General features: G+C 43.2%; 1 protein-coding gene, 1 long non-coding RNA gene and 1 other non-coding gene across 3 annotated transcripts in view; 1 reads left to right on the top strand and 2 right to left on the bottom strand.

The window, feature by feature from the left end:
- The window catches only part of CTNNA1 (catenin alpha 1), a 294,712-nt gene that overhangs the window by 63,416 nt on the left and 211,667 nt on the right, over positions 1-19,629 (top strand). The gene's annotated exons all lie outside the window — the stretch shown is intronic.
- Positions 14,722-19,629, bottom strand: part of LOC123806660 — a 42,484-nt gene continuing 37,576 nt past the window's right edge. Inside the window, exon 3 of the long non-coding RNA XR_006783521.1 lies at positions 14,722-15,021. This is a non-coding gene — a long non-coding RNA (uncharacterized LOC123806660). The remainder of the gene's footprint in view (positions 15,022-19,629) is intronic.
- LOC123813254 lies at positions 17,940-18,076 on the bottom strand. The gene has a single exon (XR_006784696.1). It is a non-coding gene; the product is annotated as a small nucleolar RNA SNORA8 (small nucleolar RNA).

Below are 19,629 nucleotides of genomic sequence, written 5' to 3'. Positions count from 1 at the left end.
TAATGATAATGCTGACATTTATTATCCTTTATTGGGAGCTCACTCTGAGATAGTCAGTGTTGCTATGGACACAACAATGACTCAGCTGTGGCCCTTGTCCTTAAGGAGTTCATAATCTCTTAGAGGTGACAGATACGTGAACAGACCACTGGAAAATTATTATCACTACCATTGCTTCAAGACCTGTCATTTTTTGGCCCTCACCATGTGCCAGGCACAATACTAGGTTTTAAAGGTACATTATCTCTAATTCCTCCCTAATCCTACAAGGGCTGTATTGCCCCCATTTTCAGAGGTTTCATAGTAATTAGTAATTTGCTCAAGATCAGGCTGTTTGCAGAGTGAAGTACTGACTTAAGGACAGTTGTCTGCTTAGTCTGAAAAGATATCAGGGAAGCCTTCAGAGAAGAAGTGATGTTTGATTAGGATTTTGAAAAATGAGTAGTTTTCCAGGAGCCAGAATGGGGAAGGAACAGCACTTCTGTGGGCCTCCTGGAGGACTGGAGCTACGAGCAACACCTGTAGAAATTCCTCAGGCCTGGAGATCTTTGAGTCCCACACCAGGGAGCACTAACTGGACTGTAGTTACCTGCACCCACCCTAACAACCATTTCCTTGTCTGCCCCTCAAGACCATATCATAACCTACAGGAAGGGTGATTATTTTAGGGAGAATATAGCCAACAAGTCTGTAATTCCAGAGGATTTCATGAGGTCACAGGGCTAAAATAATTGCATGGCATTGGAGCCCCTCTCCCCGTACCTGTTGAGGGTCCAGAGGATCAGGGGTATAGAATGGGACCCCCAGGGAGGCTGGGAGTCATTGACAGGGACTGAGTCAGGGAGATAGTCTCAATGGCCTTCAGAAGACTCCACCTCAGAAGAGGCAAAAAAAAAAAAAAAAAAGAAGAAGATCCCACCAGATTTGGGGCAGATAAGTGAAACCTCTTCCTGTGTTACAGTCATTTTCCCTGCATTCTTTCTCTCTTCCTTTCACTCCCCCCACACCTGACAGCAGCTGCAGAGGAGGCAGCCATCTTGGTGCAGTCACAGGTCTGATGGTCTGAGCCAAGATGTGGCGTTAGGATCCATCTGGCTGGCTCCACACTTGGGAAAATCTGGACTCATCATCATTAACATTCTGTTTTCCTACTCAGAGCAAGGAGAAGGAGACATCCTGCATCAAGGACAGCAGCAAGGTGAAGACTCCTGGAGCAGAGCAGCCTTTAAAACCTAGCTTAAGTCCCAGAACCACCCACCCTTAGTCAATACAGGAAGGGGCTCCCGGGGCAGTGGGGAGTTTGAAGCAGCCCTTGGGGGAAAGTATATGACTACAAGGTGGTGAGGCTTTGGTGCATGTGACAGATTGCAGGTGCTCTTCAAACTCCTGGCTACATAGCAGAAGGAGGATGGACAAGGTATGTCCCTGAGGCCGATGCACCCTCAACCCTCTCCTTGAAACAGTCCCCACCAGCCTCATAGGCCTAATTCATTATCACATTAAGAATCACCGCTGGAAAAAAAAAAAAGAATCACCCCCGAGGATGTAAAATACAGCATAGGGAATATAGTCAATAATATTCTAATAACTATGTCTGGTGTTAGATGGGTATGAGATTTATCAGGGTGATCACTTAGTATGTTATATAATGTCTGATCACTGGGGTGTACACCTGAAACTAATATAATATTGTATGTAAACATAATTGAATAATAAAAGAAAGGATTTTTTTTTTTAAAGTGTCCGTGGGAGGGAACGGCCCACAAGAAGCAGGAAGCATGTGCACATTCCAATAAAATACTCAAAGAGGGAATTATTTCTGGGCTGCCTATCCCAGGCCAAAGTACCAGCAGCCAGATTTCCAGAGCTACTGTCATTGCCTCTGGCTGTTGGCAAAATTAAACTTCCTGAGAAATGAGAATGAGCTGGCCTCCAGGGTTGGAATTGTTTGCCTGCCTGGGGCTGTTAGTGTGGGGCTGGGAGTGACAGGGGGTGGGCGTGTGCATGGGTAGATTATGGAGGGACAGAAGCAGCATCATAGGCCCCCATCATGTAGCAAATGTCTGTGCACATGCACATTGAAATATGTTCAGAACATGTACCAAGTCTTCATGTCACCTGCTGGGATGTGGACTTGGTAAGGTGTGGTATCATGAGGCTCTTGGTAACTGCTTGAGTTTCCAGTGCCTGGGACAGTGCCTGGAACAAAGTAGATGCTCAGTAAATAGACACTGATACCTGAATGAATGTAGTCACCAGGCCAGAGTTTCCTGATAAACACTGAGAATCCTTCCCAGCCTTTCATCCAACACAGGTCATGGGCAGGTACCTTGAGGAACAAGTTAATGCTTTGCCTCCTCATCATTCCAATGGGATGATTCTGTGGGATACTGAATAAATTTAAAAAAAAGTGAAAAATGGTCTCCTTGGCACATGAAGGGGTGGGCAATGGCCTGCTTGGGTGCCCTACAAAAGGAGGTACACTCTGGGACCTCAAACTCTCACAGTTTGAGGGAACTCCCACAGGTGGGAGTTTGTAGGGCATGTGTCAGGAACATATGTGTCAGGAACATATGTCTGCCCAGACCAGTTTCTGACACCATCTTTTGATATGCATAGTTCTCCCTCTTATCTCCAGCCTCCCTTTTCAGTGTCACATATTGTCTGTCCATTGTCCCTCTTACTCTTCGGGATACCTCTTGTACCCTACATCAAATTGTCCCAGACTTACCTCTTATTCTGGCCACTGATGTGACAGTTTCAAGCTGGCTTAAACCAGTCTATGTGGCCTGACCTGACAGGACCTTCCCCTTGGCCCCTGACCTTACCTTCTGAATTTCTAACCCAGGCCTTCTTTGTGGCTAGGGAACTACCTGCTGGCTTTGCTGCTTGAAGGGCAGGGCAGTTAATACTCTGGAGACAACTCTTGACAATGGGGGTTAAGGGTTTACAGACTCTTCAGAAATCTTTTCTCACTGCTCCCTGGTTGTTTAAAGCTGTAACCAGACCAATAACATGTTCATATATTGTCTCTGACCTTTGTTCTATGATTAGCTTTCAGAGGTACTCAGGCTAAACCATTTCCCTTTTCCCTTTGTTCTCTCTGCCCTAGACACATTGGTTTCCTTTCAGTTTTTCAACTTTTTCCCACATCAGCATTTTCAGATGAGATTTTTCCATCACTTGGAATGCTTTTCTTTCTGTTAGGGAAGCCCCTTGGGTGAGATCTAAATGATTAGGAGACAGTTATGAGAAGGAAGACATGGGAAAACAATGTCCTAGGCAGAGGGGATGAGCCAATGCAAAAGACTGAGGAGGACACGAATGTGGCATGCTCAGGGGGCAACAAGAAGGCCTTGGTGGCTAGAGGAGAGTAAGAGGGAAGAGGGGCACAAAATGCTGTTGGAGAGGGCAGGGACCACTAAGTCAAGTGTAGTTTCATGGTCCACGGTAGGAAGTTTGAATAATATTTTAAATGCATCAGTAAGTAAGCTCCACTGGAGGAGGAATTTTGTTGTCTGATTCACTGCCGGCCCTCAGTAAGTAGTAGGCACTCAATAAATGTTTGTGAAATAATGAATAAACATCCTTGCCTAAGTAATGAATAAACCTCTTTGCCTGTATCCATTGTTGACATAAGAAATGTCCAAACTTGTAGAGAATTTTTATGAGTATATTTGGGCCAAACTGAGGGCAATTACCAAGAAGCCAAGATCTCAAATGCTCTGAAGAAAAATAGTTTTGCAGTTTCTTTTATTCATTTGAAGTTAAGGAGGGAACATAAGGAAGATTATTACATGGAGGTGGGAGAAAGCAAGGTGGAGATTGGATTACAGGATAATTAATAGGATCATGTGCTCTCCTGAGAGTGCTTATGCTTATTTCAAAGGTGTGTCAACATAGATGCACAAAAACAATAAACAAGGCTTGCTTAAGACAAAGATAAATGTTTTACTAAAAAATGTTATATGCCTGGATTGTGACTACCTAGCATGACCTGCCCAGTTAGGAATTTATGATCAGATTACCCCATAAGGTTACTTTCCATAGGACCCCTTTGTCTTCTCCATCATGTCCCAACCACCTCTTGTTCCACACAAGGTGACAGATTAGTTTTCTTTTTCTAAGATGACAGCTCTTGGAGGGACAGGGTCAGGCTTGGTTTTGTTTTATCCCGAGAGAATCTTTTGGGAGTGAACACTCTGCCTGCTCTGGGCACTGACTCTTGTGTCCTTTCTTTTCTCCCACACTCAATTCTGATGCCATTCCTCACTTCTCGGCTGTGCCGGGCTCTGCTCCTGACACCATTAGTCACCTCCCTCAGTTCTCAGCTTCCTTAATGAGCAGCTGGCTTGTCTTCAGTCTGAAACAGGCCTCCCCCTGCCTGCTGTTTTCTGGGTAAGCCAAGATCTGGGGTGGGAGTGTAAGGCTCAGAGAAGGATCTCAATCTTTTTCCCTGTCTCTCCACCTTCATGTTCTGAAGGTGGGGGTGGGAGTGGAGAACAAAAAAGGTTATCTCTGGGTAAAGGAGGAGGTAAGTGGAAGACAGCTAAAGTTTAGGGGTGGATTATAACAGCGGGCCCAGCATTCCTGCTGGAAGGGGTCCATGAAGGGGACAAGGAACAGAATGAGATAGCAACTGGAGTAACTGAGCCAGGGCTGAAGGGGAGAGCTCCCATTCCAATGGGCAACTGAGGCCAGAGGGCTTTTGCTTGGCTGACGGCCTTTCCTGGGCTGGCCAGTTTCTGCCCTGTGACTGTTCCCCATGTATAGAGGCAGGGAAGTGACAGAATAACTTCTTAAGGGCTCTGCCAAATACCAAAGTACATTTGATTGAGATTGTGGTTGTTGGTTGATCTGAGGCAGCCTTGGTCAGGCACATCCCCCAAAGGGCCAGGGTAACAGTGAGTTTTCACACTTCTGTGCCAGAGAAAGAGGCTGTACCTGGCAAAGGCTCTGCAAAAAAGAAATGGCACACTCAAGTTGAAGAGAAGCTAATGAAGGAAATATTTCCTGGGCTGGGTTACAGCAACAAAGGATGCAGAGGCACCCAGGGCCCAGCCACAGAAGACTTCACTAGTTCTTGGCTAGAAAGGGAAGGAATAAACAGAGTGGTGTTGCCAGAGCCTGGTGAGACCTACATGTGGGAGAGCCATTGTCCTACAGGAGCTGTGGCCTTCTGCAAAAGAATACGGCTGCTGCCAACAGTGCAGTCCGGCAATGCAGATTATCTCCTGCCAGTGCCTCCCATTGGCCAAACCCAGCAGGCAGCTGAGGGTGAGGAGCCAGGGTGACTCAGTTCATAGAGGTCAGCTTCCTGTGGCCTGAGCAGAATAGAGAAGAACCTTCTCATCTCCTCCTCTTCCTGATGTCACCTGCCTTCAGGCCTACCTTGCCCCTACCTGTTTCCTAAAAAGCCTCTGAGTCCCTGTGCAGTCTGCGTTCAGAATCTATACCATACCAGGCTGAGGGGGCCAGGTCTTGGCCAGGCTCAGGGGAGGCCCCAACCATGCAGGGAGGATTTCAGTTGTCCAGAGTCTACCTCTACCTCAGCTGCTTAGCATCAGGATTCCCAGATGGCCCCATTCTCTTTGTGCCAGGCTTTAGGAACAGGCAGGCTGCATAATTACGCTTTCCTAACAAACCCTTGCCCCCATTTGAGTCTGTTTCAACTAGATGAGGCAGGAGATCTCTCCTTGTTTCTCCTTTGCCTGGGCTCTGGCTTCCATCCCTTATCCTCTGAAATTCCATTTTGATCTGAGGAGGCTGAGGAAGCTGGGGGAGCACCCTGACACTCTCAGCATCTTACAGACTAAGAATAGGCATTCCTGCTTAACTTCCCCTAGAAATGCTAAGGTCCTTCCTCCTCCCCCATAGAACTATTAAATTATTAAGTTTTATGGGTTCATTTATCAGCACTGTCCTGGGTTTCCACCTTGAACCTGAATTGGTCCCTTCCCCGGCACCAGCTCATTTCTCACCCTGGGTCACCCTGAAGGTTCCTAAGGGAGGAACTTGAGGTGGACTCAAAGCTCTGAAGCCTAGGGATCCAGTCATAAATGTGTATTGTATATTCAGAGTTCTCCAGAGAAACAGAACCATTAAGAGCTATAGAAATAAATATAGATATAGATATAAAATGGGAAATGAGATTTATTATAGGAAATTGGCTCACACAATTATGGAGGCTAAGAAGTCCCATGATCTGCCATCTGCAAGCTAGAGACACAGGGAAGTTGGCAGTGTACTTTGAAGGCCTGAGATCCTGAGAACTGATGATACAGATTTCAGTCTGGATCTGAAGACCTGAGAACCAGACGTGCTGAGGGCAGAAGACTCATGTCCCAGCCCAGTCAGGCACAGAGAGAATTCAACCTTCTTCACCTTTTTGTTCTATTTGGGTCTTCAACAGATTGGTTAATTTTATGTATTAACTTGATTGGAATACAAAAGGCCCAGATATCTTGTTAAATATTATTACGCACCCACACTGGGGAGGGCAGTCCTTTTCACTGCGTCTACCAATTCGAGGCTAATTTCCTCCAGAAACATCCTCACAGATACACTCAGAAATAATGTTTAACCAGATTTCTGGGCATCCTGTGTCCCAGTCAAGTTGTATAAAATTTACCATCACATAATACTTACCAGTTCAGCTAACTGTGCTATCCTTCCTCTTTCCCCAGCCTCTAAGACCAAATGGGCCCTAGGTTTTCCTATTGCAAACACCTTGTAATAGAAGACTACTGTTCTTGCCTGTCTAGCATTCATTTCCCCTGGCACCAGCTCTGGGGATTTGGCTTAGGGTACTACTTCAGCAGTTATAATCTTGGTGGACTGTTAATGAAGACTCCCTCAGTTCACTGGATGAAGAGTTGGCATGTGACCTAAACTAGGACAATTACGTGGTCTTTCTACCTTGAATCTTGAATGGAATGATGCAAAAATGGAATTCCTTAATCCCCAAAGCAGCATCATGAAGAGAGTATTCCTTAGCCCCAGCTACCTTGATTTCACTGTCCTGGTTCTTCATCTTGCTGGAACAGTCTCTTCAATGTTTTGTTTTGTTTTGTTTTTAAATTCTGTGGGCCACCCCCATTTCTTTCTAGTATAATCATTTTTGTTTAAGTTAGCTAGAGTTTTTCTGTTGCTTGCAACCAAATATTCTCATCAATAAAAATTCTACTTTCTTAGAGGAGCTAAGGGTTTGACTCTTCTAGTGGGCTCTTGTCTAGAATCTCTGGCTTGGCTGAAAAATCTCATCTAGTCCTGGAATGAAAAGGAAAGAGAGCTCCTGTTGCTAGTGTATGCTTGTCACACCACATCTCAGGAACCTTTTCTTTGTTGCCTGAGTCATCAACATCCATTCCCAGGTCCTGGCAGGGTAGCTCAGTTGGTTGGAGCATTGTCCCAAAGTGCCAGGGTTGTAGGTTCGTGGTCAGGGTATATACAAGAATCAACCAATGAATGCATGAATAAGTGGAACATCAAGTCAATGTTTCTCTCTCTCTCTCTCCCTCCCAAATCAATTAAAAAAAAAATTCCCTCCCAGCCTGACTTCCAGGTCTCCACACTCAGGTCACAGCCTGAAATAGCCAAGCTTATCTCCCATGACTCCCTATCACAAGTTCTACAGTCAGGTCAGTCTGGTCTCCTTGTCATTTTCCACAAATAGCAAACTCATTCCTGTGATTTTCTTGGACACTTGATAAGCTGGTAGCCCTCCACTGAGTGTCTGAGTCCCTCTCAGCCTTTATAATCTTAGGCCACATCCTGCCTTTTCCTTTCCTAAGCCTCCTGTACATCAAACCCACAGCTGCTTTGGAAGCAAGCCCTTCAGTGGTTTCTCTCACTTATGTAGGACAGAGCAAGTGATTTTTGTGGTTGACTTTTGTTTCATTTGTAGACTTAAGTCTTTGAGGACTGAGATGTCTTGGTACTTTTCTTGTATGGGTCTTGGTGTATGAGCCTGAGCACACAATGGGTGCTCTTATTTATTTCTCCACCCCAAGTTTGGTCATTGTATTGGTCTATAGCCCATATTCTTTTTTCAAAAAAGATTAAAAAATTTATTTTTATAAAGAGTGGAAGGGAGAAAGAAAGAGAGTGAGAGAAACATCGATTGATCAGTCGCCTCTCACACGTCCCCACCCAGGACCTGGCCCACAGCCCAGGTACCTGTGCTGACCTGGAATCAAACTGGCGACCTTTTGATCTGCAGGAGAACACCAAACCTACTGAGCCACACCAGTCAGGGCAACCCACATTCTTTAAAAAAACCATTTTTTTTATAGAGAGAAGAAGGGGTCGGGGAAGAGAGAGAAACATCAATTTGTTGTTCCACTTGTTCATGCTTTCCATTGGTTGCTTCTTGTATGTGTCCTGACAGGGGATTAAACCTGCAACTCACAACCTTGGTGTATCAGGATGATGCTCAGCCAGGGCACCCATATTCTTCATTCATTCATTTACCCAACATTTATCACTCACTTACTAAGTGTGGGTTTTCTACTACGCTCTGGAGGTACATAGTGAATAAAACATAGCCAAGGAATTCAGTCTAGTAATGAAGATTTATTGAGAATTAGATGTAGCAGGATGACTTATTGAGAAAATAACCTTGTGTGGTTTTCCCAGCTGCAGGTTCACCTCAAAGGAATGAAAGGCATTCCACCCCTCCTGGGGAAAAGCCAGACTTTGTGTCCTTGAGGTTTGAATTTTTTAAAAAATTTTTTCTCCATGAACTTAAATTTTTTTTGAGCTTTGTAAGGATTTGTATGTTTCCAGGTAGAAAGGAAAAACTGCAAGCAGCAGACAACCCAGATGACAACTTCCACACAGGCTTCCCTAACAGAGATTAAGATTGGAGACAGTTCTGGGTTGAAGAACAGGTAGAAGAGGGATGGGCCCTACTCAGGAAGGTTAGTTGGAACTCTCAAGACTAGAAAGGGGATGAAGGTATGAATTCTAGTGGAGCAGAGACCTGATCCACATAACTCAGCAACCCATAACTCACGTAACTGCAGATGAGAGAGAGCCTAGGAAGAAAACTATTGGGTGAGCAAATACATAACAATAATAACAGCCAGCCCTCACACTTACTATATGCTGGGCACTGTGTTAAGCGCTTTCTGTGTATTTACTTATTTCTCACAAGAACCCTGTGCAGTAAGCGATATTATTGTTTCCATTTTACAGATGAGGCCAATGAGTTGCCCGAAGCTATGGATCTGAGGATCAAACCTAGGTAATCACTGAGGGCCATGAGTACCTGTGAGTTCTGAGCACAAAAAGCCTCAATATTGGGAGCTTTGGCAAAGGTCACTGTGGCTGGACTTTTCACTGAGGGAACAGAGCTGGGGCAGAACCCCCATGTTCAGACGTGTGGCACAGCCCAGGCAACTGGCATGAACTGAGGACCCAGTAATCTTGCTAAGAAGGGGCTTAGCAGGATTATCAGTTAACTATGGCATTAACAGTGCTGTATAACAATCACTATATTTCATTGCACACAATAGTCAGCATTTATTTAGCTCATGTGTGTGGGGCCCAGTTGGGGGCTAGTTGCTTACAGGCTGGCTTTGGCTGGGTGGTTCGGCTCTGTTCCATGTGTCTCATACCATTTTTCCAGGACCAGCAGGCTATAGTCAGGGAATGTTTACTCATGGAGAAGGAAGAAACCTAGGAGTAACAGCCCCAATGCATAAGTCATTTTAAGTCACTGCTTATGTCAAATCTGCTGAAATACCACTGGTTAGAACAAATCATATGGCCAAGCCCAGAGTCAAAAGATAGAGAAATACACTCTGTACACAGGAGGAAACTTCGAAGTTACTTGGCAAAGAATATGGGAATATAATCTTATGACCTAAGTGGGAGGGAAGAGATGGAATAATCTAGTGTTCCACAGAATTTATTTTTTTCCTTTTTATTGAATTTATTGTGGATTTAGTTTTGATTTTGAGTGATAGTGAAATCCTACATTATATTGTGGAGCACTTCATGCCTCTTATAAAGATAAAATCTATCTTCAAGGATCACAAAGCGTGCTATGGGAATATTTAAATCTTTTGTTTTTATTTTAGTGAAAATCTTAAAAATGCCTTTTAACAAGAATATGCTCTGGATGGTCTAGATGACTACAAGAGCTGCCCTACAATTTCCAAAGCCCCAGTGATCACTGAGAGTACCACCATTTAACTTTACAGTGCACGTTTCTCAAACTAGGATCTGTATTCTTAGGGAGCCATGCATTTTCAAGGTGGGAAAACATTAGTGAGAATGATATACAGCAGGCAACGTATAAAAGAGGCCCAGATACAGTCCTATGGGCATCTAAGGGTATGGGAGCCTGGGGGAGCTATGGGACTTAGGGCAGAACTTAAAGCCAGGCTTACTCAAATGTCACCGCTACAGAGAAGGTTAGTAGCACTTGAATAGATCTTGAGGGATGGTGCAATGGGGTCCTGGGGATAGTCTCCAGGTTCCCTCTCCGTGTGGACATAACCAGATTTTTAGTTTCTAGGGCTTCCCAGGGCAGAAAGAGCTTTACTTTCCATTCCTGCAAATCTGGAATTTGTTTATGCATTTTTTTTTCATCAAGATCTTCTTCTCCACTTTCACAAATATACTGCTAGTTATAGCATTTGAAGAGGAGGCTGGGGAGTGTCAATGACTAAACTCCCTGGCTTTGAGCCAGGCCATCCAGGGCTCAAATCTTGGCTTTGGCATCTACCAGCTCTTGGCCCCTCGGCAGTCACTTGAACTCTCAGAGCTCCGGTTCCCTTATTTGAAGAAGGGAATCTTAATGCTCTCATGGGGTGTTTAAAGAATGAGAACTTGCCATTGAGGCCTGTGTTTCCTTTGTGAAAGATTTTTTACTTCTGATTCAATTTCTTTAATGGTTATAGTATTCTTCAGATTTCCTATTTAAAATGGAGTCAGTATTAGTAAGTTATATATTTCAAGCAATTTGTCTATTTCACATTTATCTTCTATTGTATTGGTACGAAAATTTAGGCCCTGGTCAGGTAGCTTAGTTGGTTAGAGTGTCATCCTAACACCAAGGTTGTGGGTTTGATTCCCAGTTAAGGCGCATACAGGAAGCAACCAATCAGTGCGTAAATAAGTTAAACGACGAATCGATGTCTCTCCCTTCTTCTTTCTCTCTAAAATCAATAAATAAAAATTTATTAATAATATCCTCTTATCCATATTTTCTTTCTAATACCTGCAATATCTATAGCAATAGCTCTCTTTTCATTCCCAACATTGTTTATTTTTGTCTTTTTTAACTTTTTCTTGATCAGTAGCTTCAGAGATTTATCAGTTTTCACAGAACTGGCTTTTGACTTGGCTGATCCTTCTGTTGCTTATTTGATTTCTCTTTCTTCAATTTCTGTTTTTCATGTTGCTACTTCCTTCTACTTTCTTTGAGTTTATTGTGCTGTGTTTCTTTTTAACTTAAGATAGATCCTTAGCTCATTACTTTTCAATCATTTTTTCTTTTCTGAGGTGTGCATTTAAGCCCCTACAATCAGGGAGTCCAACATTTTAGTGTCTCTGGACCATACTTGGAAGAAGAAGAGTTGTCTTGAGCCACACATTGATTACATTGTGATATGTAATCACACAAAAAATCTTATAATGTTTTAAGTAAATTTACGTTTTTGCGTTGGGCTGCATTCATAGCCATCCTAGGCTGCATGTGGCCCATAGGCTGCAGGTTGGACACCCCTGAATCTACATTTCCTTTTGGAAGCTTAATGAGAAAGATACATTTCAGTACATGGTCCCAAATAGGCACTCAGTAAATATCTTATCAGCACCACCACCACCATCATCATCATCATCTTCATCATCATCCAGCGTCAGATGCGATGAGACTCCCTAGCTCTCCTGCTCTCCAACTCTAATATGATACATGTCCCCTGACTGTTATTCAGTATACTCTCTGAGGACTTATTTTGGGCCACAGATTTCCTTCTTTTTGGGATTTTGGGGAGGCTCCCTCTGAATGTTGAGGCAGGGTACAGACAGGAGCATGTATCTCTGGCTCCATCTTCCTCAGAGAGCTCAGACCATATCTTCCTAGGATGGCTGGCAAGGTCCCAGGCCTGGGGGAAGTGTGAGTTCTAATCTGAACACTGTGGCAGATTTTATTTTCCAAAAATGGCCACAATAATACCTTCCATTCTATATGCTCTTCTAGAATCTTATTATTTCCCCTGCCAAGAGGTGGAGTATAGCTCCCTTCCTTTTGAGTTTGGTGGCTCCTTGTGGGTTATGGATTTATAGACCAATAGGTTGCAGCAGAAGTGATACTGAGAAACCTCTGATGCTTGGTCATAATAGGAGATGCAGCTTCCACCTTGTTAGCTGAAAAGCTCATGATTAGAGCCCCAAATCACCACATAGGAAGTCTGACTACCTTGTGGCTGCCATGTGGTGAGGAAGCCAAATGCAGGTACTCTGGCCTTCAGTCCTCATCTTCAAGTCAACCCAGATCAGGCCCAGACATGTAAGTGAATGGACCTTTGATGATTTCAGCCACCAGCTATTGATATACCACATCCTTCTAACCTTACCAGTGGAGGTCCCAGACACTACAGAACAGAGACAAACCATAACCCACTGTGTCTGTCCAAATTCTTGATCCAGAAAGTCATGAGCATATAAAAGGATTGTTTTAAGCTCTAAGCTTTCAAGTATTTTGCTATACAGCAATAGATAACTGAGACAATGCTCATTACTTGTCTGGTACCCAAGTTCCCCAAGTAGAGGCTATAGAAGCAGAGCACAGCAAAGGTCTTTGTGTGAGTCCTGTGGGGCCCTACTGGAAATGAAGATGCTCTAATGTTATCAATTTGTCTAGACCCTTGAGACCCTTGGTCCAAATTTTCTAAGCGCTAAGACTATCTTTATCCTTTATCAAAACGGCTAGGTGTCCCCCATATGATACTGGTGTGCTTTCAGTGCAGCTTCATCTACAGCTAACGTGTATTGAGAACTTACTAAGTGCCAGGCACTATGCCAAGTATTTTACGTACATTATGTCTCTGAATCCATATAACAAACCCATGACTACCGTCATTCCCATTTTAAAGATGTGAAGTGAGGTGATCAAACTGCTGCTGTATTGTACTGCTGTTCTGCGTATCAAATGCAGAGTTTATGAAGGAGGGCCTGTGGAATGATAATAGAGAGTGTTGTCAGCTCCACATCTGACCTCTATCTACACTGTCCCCCTAGACCTGGGAGCCTGCCAACACATTTTCTACACTCCTTTAATAGTTGGCTTCCTGTTAGGTTCTGCCAATTAGAACCACTGGCTGGAGAATGGAAGACAGGAGTAAGGGAGAAGCCATGTTCTTGCTGCATTTCAATGGCAGCTCTAAGTAAAGGCCACATTGCTTGCTGTTGGTTTGCTCTTGGTGCAGGCAGGTCAGTTCCTAATAGTCTCAGCAGCACAGCAATGTTCAACTATGGTTATCATCGTTTCTAATTTTACTCTTCCAGCCTTAGGGCTGACAGTGACTTCCTGTAATTACTAATCTTTGGAAAACTTCATCTCCCTCTTTTTGCTCCTCCAGCTCTTCCAACATGTTTGTAACCAATTCCTCAAATTAAATTCTTTCTACTGGAAATACCTAGAGAGATTTCTGATTTTCCCTGATTATGTATTGACTAATATATTTGGCTTTACAAAATGTTGTATAACCTGACCTTTATTCAACTCTCCAATCTGAACCCCATTCTCCTGCTTGCTCACTATGTTTCACTCACATGTGTCTCTTTTCTGTTCCTCAAATAATTGCAGCCTTTTCTTGCTTTGGGGCCTCTGCACTTGTTGTTCCCAATGTAGAATGCTTCCCTTCCCCCCAGCATTTTGCAAAGCTGGCTCTTTCCCATGCCTCTGGTCTCAGTATAAATATTAGCTTTGCAGAGCAGCCTTCCCTAACTAGAAATCTAGAATAAGCCTTCCCCTCACTCAAGTACTCTTATCACATTACCCTTTTATTGTCTTCACAGCACTTATTACTAACTAACCTTATCTTGCTGATTTACTCCTTAACATGTTTATTGTATGCTTTCAGACCAAGATGACACTGACAGCACAGAGAGCCTGTCTGTCTTATTACTGTATCCAATGCCTGGCACAAAGTTGGTGCTTAGTACATATTTTTAGTTAATGAATGATGGAATGAATGAATGATATGCAAGCCTCTCCTCAGGCCTGAGATGTGCCCTGGCACCTACTGAGATGTTTGACATTGAAGACATCTCCCTGCCTCCCTTGAGGCAGGACCACCAAGATTTGTGCTCCAGCAACAGGGCCCTGAGCTCCACTTGTGCCTTCAGGCAGGCCCCTCCTGGGCATCCGGAGGCCTCCGATGGCCCTGCTATCGTCTTCTGGCGTGTTCTAGTCAGCCTGTTTCTTTCCATGCTTCCAGCAGGCTGCAGGGCATTAGTGATTAAAAGTGTAAACCTGCTAAGGGCCAGTATCAATTAGACCACACGCCCACCAGGTGGGCAGCTCATTAATTCCAATAATCCAGGGCCCACTCTTACAAAGCTTTTTCTATCTGTGTACTGCATTTGATTACTACAAAGAAAACAAACAAGATAGTTATAAGATTAATTTTACTGATCATGACATTTGTAGCACATAATAACAAGCAGAAGGTTTCTGTTACATAAACATTTAACCCAAATCCTTGCTGTAATGACAAACTGAATCCAAAAAGACAATGAAATTCATATTGGCATGCACGACTAAGAGCCAATATATTTTTTCTTTTATGACATTATGAACAAAATAAATTATGGAATCTTATTCTAAACAAAACAAAAACTCATTTTACTGCTGCAGTGGAAGAGAGAAGCCAGCAGGATGAAGATTGAGGCTTGCTTTGCAAGGGTGGCATTTTGTCATTTTCTCCATCTTCCTGACTTTAGGAAGAGCTCTTTTTTGGTTTTAACACCTCCTAATTTGAGAGTATCTTCTGGATATCAGACTGGCTGACACAGGCAGAGGAAACAAATAGAAAACCTGTAAGAACCTCTATGAGAACATTAGGGGTATAGTTTCAAAAAAAATTAAAACATTTTTGCGTATTTATTTATTTTTAGAGAGTGGGGAAGGGAGGGAGAAAGAGAGGGAGTGAAACATCCATGTGAGAGAGAAACATTGATCAGTTGCCTCTTTCACACACCCTGACCATACCCACAACCTAGGCATGTGCCCTGAACCAGGAGTAAGAAAGGTTTGAGAGAGAAACTGACTCTGGACTAGGACCTGGACTTGGCCAATCAAGAAGAGTAGAAGAATCTGGCCAAAGGCTGGCCTGCTCTGGACTAATTTACTAGACATTGCAGGCACTTCCCCAAGCCAGGAACCACTGTTTACACAGTTGGATGGGGTGGGAATGAGAGCTTCCACATGCTCTCAGAGGCTGGCAGACAGGCTCATTTTGTTATCTTTCCATTATTTCCTCCCAATTCCTCTGCTTTAGGCTAACTAAACCATTTGCTGTTCCCTGTATAACCATCCTACTTTACCTCTTCTGTGGCTTTCTCATATTGTTCTTCTGCTAGCATGCCCTGCCTTCTTCTTTTATACCCATCTAGGTATTCTAGTGTTGTTCAAAACCCAGCCCAAAAGCCACTTCCTCCAAGAAGCCTTCTTTGATCTCCCCATTGGAGAGTTTTGCTTTCTGCTTTTACTCCTAATGCCCTGAATTATAGGACTCCAGTCCCTTTTATTGTATAATGAGTGTTCACATGCTTTTAACCCTTTGTGATGATTATATTATTTTTCCCAATGATTTACTTTTCCTCTCTGAAAGTATTATAAATCACCAAATATCACCATGTGACTTTCAGTATCTCTTGTGGAAGGAGGATACTTCATTACCCCATTGTTACCAGGTTTTGCTATGGGGCTTGCTTTGGCCAGTCAAATGAGAGTAGATGTGCTATGCATTCCACGATATAGTTTCGCAGATGTCATCTCACTGAGCCTCAGGACAACCCTGTGAGAACAGTGGAGGATAATGAACCTCTTTGTCTATCTGTTGCCTTTTGTGTATCTAACATCTCTGTTTTCTTTGGGGAACTACCCCTGCCTCACTCTGGTGGTTCTGCCGGGACTGCCAGTCATAACACCAGCTCCTCTAGTCATGGGGTAGTCATGTGACTCAGGCCTGCTTTATCCCAATATCTCATCCTCTGGATAGAGTGATTGGACCGGAGATAGGCATATGACCTAACTAGGGCCCACAGAGCCCTTTCCTGACAGGAAGTGTAGATTCAGAAGAAAGATGTCTAGGAAGAGTCCTAAGTATGAATGGGAAATCTTAAGAGGACACTTACTGTTCTGTAATCCTCCTCATACTCTAATATGTTTACCTTTTCACTCTTTTAAACTTCTGCTTCATAACTTATCCTAACTCTTCAAACATCTTTCACCCTTCACTTTTAGCTGATGACCTTTCTTCATATCTCATGGAGAAAATACAAGCAATAAGACAAGGTACTCCCTCATTTTCCTAGCCCCAATTCTACTTACCTACCTGTATATATACTCATATAATTTACCTTGCCCCTTTATGCAGTAGATAAAGGCTCTACCTCTTACAGTATAAGAGGTGTGCCGAGACAAAGAAATATGGCCCAAATGAAAGAACAGATCAAAGCTCCAAAAATAGAACTAAGCAATGAAGAGATAGCCGACCTATCAGATGCGGAGTTCTAAACACTGGCATTAAGGATGTTCACAGAAATGGTTGAGCATGGTCGCAAAATAGAGGAAAAAGTGAAGGCTATGCAAAGTGAAATAAAGCAAAATATACAGGAAACCAACAGTAAAGGGTTCCTGAAGGAAACCTTGAGTCCTGAAGGAAATCAGGACTCAAATCAATGATCTGGAGTGGAAAGAAGAATAAACATTCAACGAGAATAGAATGAAGAAACAAGAATTCAAAAAAATGAGGAGAGACTTAAGAACCTCTGGGACAACTTTAAATGTTCCAACATTAAATGTCCCAAATCATAGGGGTGCGAGAAGTGGAAAAGCAAGAAATTGAAAACTTATTTGAAAAAATAATGAAGGAGATCTTCCCCAATCTGGCAAATGAAATAGACTTCCAGGAAGTCCAGGAAGCCCAAAGAAGTTGGACCCAAGGAGGAACACATCAAGGCACATCATAATTACATTACCCAAGGTTAAAGACAAGGTGAGAATCTTGAAAGCAGCAAGAGATAAGGAGAGAGTTACCTACAAAGGAGTTCCCATAAGACTGTCAGCTGATTTCTTAAAAGAAACCTTGCAGGCAAGAAGGGGCTGGAAAGAAATATTCAAAGTCATGAAAGGCAAGGACCTATATCCAAGATTACTCTATCCAGCAAAGCTATCATTTATAATGGAAGGGCAGATAAAGTGCTTCTCAGATAAGGTCAAGCTAAAGGAGTTCATCATCACCAAGCCCTTATTATATGAAATATTAAAGGAATGTTAGACTTATCTAAGAGAAAGAAGATGATGAAAAATACGAACAGTAAAATGACAACTATCTGGTTTGGGACTCACAACTATCAGCAACTGAACCTAAAACAAAACAAAACAAACTATGCAAACGAGAACAGGAACAGAATCACAGAAACGGAGATCACATGGAGGGTTATCAGTGAGGAGGGGAAAGGGGAAAATGGAGGAAAAGGTACAGGGAGTAAGAAGCATAAATGGTAGGTGTAAAATAGACAGAGGGAGGTCAAGAATAGTATGGGAAATGGAGAAGCCAAAGAACTTATATGTACAACCCATGGACATGAAATAAGGGGGTGGAATGATGGTAGGAGTGGGGGTACAGGGTGGAGGGGAATAAGGGGGAGAAAAAAAATGGGACAACTGTAATAGCATAATCAATAAAATATATTTTAAAAAACAAAATAAAAATACCAGGTTTAACATGCACAAAGCCAAGGAAACCAATGATGCCAGTTACTGATTTATATTGCACTGTTCTTTGAACACACAGCAGGAATAAAGTGCTGAACGCAGATACCATGCAGTGCAATCATTATTTTTTATTATTATTTTTTATTCCTCACCCAAGAATATGTTTATTGATTTTTAGAGAGAAAAGAAGGGAGGGAGAGAGAGAGAAACAGAAACATTGATGTGAGAGAGAAACATTGAGGTTGGTTGCCTCTCACATGTGCCCTGACTGGTGATCAAATGCTCAACATCTTGATGCGTGGGACAATGCTCAACCAACTGAACCAGGGCTATGGTTTTTCTTATAGCAGCCCTAGGGTACTAATACGTCTAACTAGCATCTCAAATTTAAAATGACCAGAATAGAACTCTTATCCCCACTTGGGCCCAAACCTGGTCCTGCCTTAGACTTTCCCTCAAATCCTCTTTCTGCCCTGATCTCTGGTCTGTTTTACGTATAGTAACCAGGGTATTTAAAACAAACAAACAAACAAACAAACAAAAACTTACGTTAGATCACCTCCCTCTGTTGTCTAAAATCCTCCAAAGTCTTCCCATAATCCTCTGAATACAATAAAAATGCCATAGCTTGGCCTACAATATCCTTTATGATTTGGCTTCTGCCTCCTTCCTGGCTGTTATATCTCTGCTCTCGCTGGCTCATGCCCTCCACCCATACTGGCTTCCTTCTGTTTCTTGAACAAGCTCATTCCTGACTTGGGACCTTTGGACTGGTGATTATTTTACCTCTGTCTGGAGCTGCCCATCCAGAGATCTGCCCTGAACTGACCTTTTCTGGCCTCCCAACGTAAAGTGGGTCCAATCTCTACTACACCACCAAGTTTTATTTTCTCATGGGAGAGCATATCACTGCATGTTGAGTTCCTGGTTCCAGTCCCTGTGGCTTTGGTTCTGGGCTTTCTTGGACCCTTTGATTCAAATCCTCTCCAAGTTTGTTAGTCAACACATACAATTTTTGCTTGAGAATCTGAGGGAGGTTTCTGATGATCTGAGTAGAGTCTTACCTAGTCAAAAGCTGAGCCCAGTCTTTACAAAGGAAGGCCCCTCCCCTCCCCAAGGAAGGCTGCTCGTAAGTCCAGGCCCTTCCTGAGCAAGAAGCCCTGCTGGCTTTAGATAAACATCCTCAATCTTTCTATCCTAGGATGGGAAAAATCCATCTTCAGCTTCCACCAAGGGCAGAGGGAAGCAGACTCACAGTTTATCTCCCAAATGCCATGATGCCACCAACCAGCTATTAGAATTTTTAGGGAAGCAGAACAAGACAGAAGAATTTAGGAAGAGAGGAGCCTCAGGGATGTGTCTGTGTGATCTGCAATCTACTGCCATCTCCACAGAGTTGAAAGGAGCTCTGCAGCTCTGCGTGTCTTCTGGTGGGTGATGATCACAATTGCATTTACTGAGCACCTTTCAGATGCCAAACGCTGTGATAACACATCAACTACCGCCATATGGGGAGTACAGTCTCTGGACCATGCACGGTTCTAGGCACTGTAGAAGCATTATAGCATCTAGTTCTCCAAACAGTGCTTTGAGGTAGGTATTATTATCCCCACCTATCAGATGAAGAAACAGACTCTGATGTCAGAAAGGACTTGCCAGGTAGTTTCTAC

Source organism: Phyllostomus hastatus, unplaced genomic scaffold (assembly GCF_019186645.2).
Source record: "Phyllostomus hastatus isolate PE091 unplaced genomic scaffold, TTU_PhHast_1.1 phas_contig_150, whole genome shotgun sequence".
Taxonomy (NCBI): Eukaryota; Metazoa; Chordata; class Mammalia; order Chiroptera; family Phyllostomidae; genus Phyllostomus; species Phyllostomus hastatus.
Note: the sequence above shows the minus strand (reverse complement) of the source record. Positions and strands in the feature narration are given on the sequence as shown.